We start from the raw sequence: 1,322 nt of genomic DNA, 5'->3' as shown, positions 1-1,322 counted from the left end.
AATTACAACGTAAAGGTACACGTGCCTGCAGTTTGTCGCTAAAAGAAAAACGATCGTAATAGCCAAGTTTCAGCCCACGACATCATGCAAAACAGCAGACCATTATAGCCACTGAGCCAATGGGGTGGGATTCACGAGTTTTAAATTGGTCGTTAACATCGGTCTACATTCGATTTCATCACGGTTTCAACAATCCTTAGCTAAGAGACACGGGCGCGGCATAACGTGCCACGTGCACAATGAAATAAATGGCTTTGGACCTCGTTCTTTAATGCGAGCTTGCGAAAAGAATGGGACTATTCCAGCTTGTTCAAACTAATGCGCCTTACTTAAAGCGCTTCAGTGAAGCAGTTCTTCGAACATTGACCAGCTCCAAATGTTTTCTGCACTTAATCCCGTCGCTCACCAAGTGCTCAGAAAAGGTACTCGGCTTGTGCACGTCCTCTATGAAAAAAAGGAAAAAGAACTAAAAAAAAGAAATAAAAGGTGACCAGGCACGTATACATGCAAATGCGCAAATGGACTCGTAAACTGAGGCTAACCAAGTTAAATACGCCAAACCTGCGTCTACATATTCGCAAACATGCGCCCAAAACCCCTTTTTAGTAAGCTTGCATTGTTTGACAATAAGCTTGCGAGATTACTGGAACTGCAGCGACAACAGCACGACAAGCGGCGAGAGGGGGGGGGGCACAGAACTTTTTCTAGATTCTGCACTCGCTTTTTCGAAACGCTTCTGAACGTCTAAACACCTATTGAATGTACCAGAACTACTGATTCACTGTCGACTAGCCAACCGCTCTTCTACGCGTGGCGGTTATGCGCTCTGCCATTCCCGATTCGCTCTCGGCGTTGGCGTGGTCCTGTCTTTAAAACGAGGCTGTACATGGCCATTTTCCAGCGGATCGATGACCATAGACCAAAAACCGTGGACCGATCCCGAAGATAGTGCAATACTGGGCCGCGACCCATGGCGGAGGTGAAGCAGGCTTCAAGCAATCCGCCAACTTGCAAAAGTAAGTTTAATATCTTGGGTTCAAATAGAACCCCTATCAGATATTAAGCTGATAAGGACAGATATTACACTTTGACCTGCGTCGGCCATGTCTACGCTCGCACTGCCCTCTCCTTGCCGGCGCCCCAAGTGCTTGCGTATCTGCTTTCCTTCTGCTCTCCCGTCGTGGTGGTCTGGTCGAAACGTCACGCGTGTCTACTTTCCTCCGGCTTCTCGGGGCGGCGGTCCCGTCGTCCACGCGAATGCATGTAAAAATCGTGGAAAATGAGTCCATACCTATGTTGAATTTTTTATTTACGGTGGTATG

General features: G+C 47.6%; 1 pseudogene; it reads right to left on the bottom strand.

The window, feature by feature from the left end:
* Window positions 1-923: 923 nt before the first annotated feature.
* Window positions 924-1,105, bottom strand: LOC135909978 (U2 spliceosomal RNA; annotated as a pseudogene).
* Window positions 1,106-1,322: the final 217 nt, after the last annotated feature.

This window comes from Dermacentor albipictus, chromosome 1, assembly GCF_038994185.2.
Source record: "Dermacentor albipictus isolate Rhodes 1998 colony chromosome 1, USDA_Dalb.pri_finalv2, whole genome shotgun sequence".
NCBI lineage: Eukaryota > Metazoa > Arthropoda > Arachnida > Ixodida > Ixodidae > Dermacentor > Dermacentor albipictus.
Note: the sequence above shows the minus strand (reverse complement) of the source record. Positions and strands in the feature narration are given on the sequence as shown.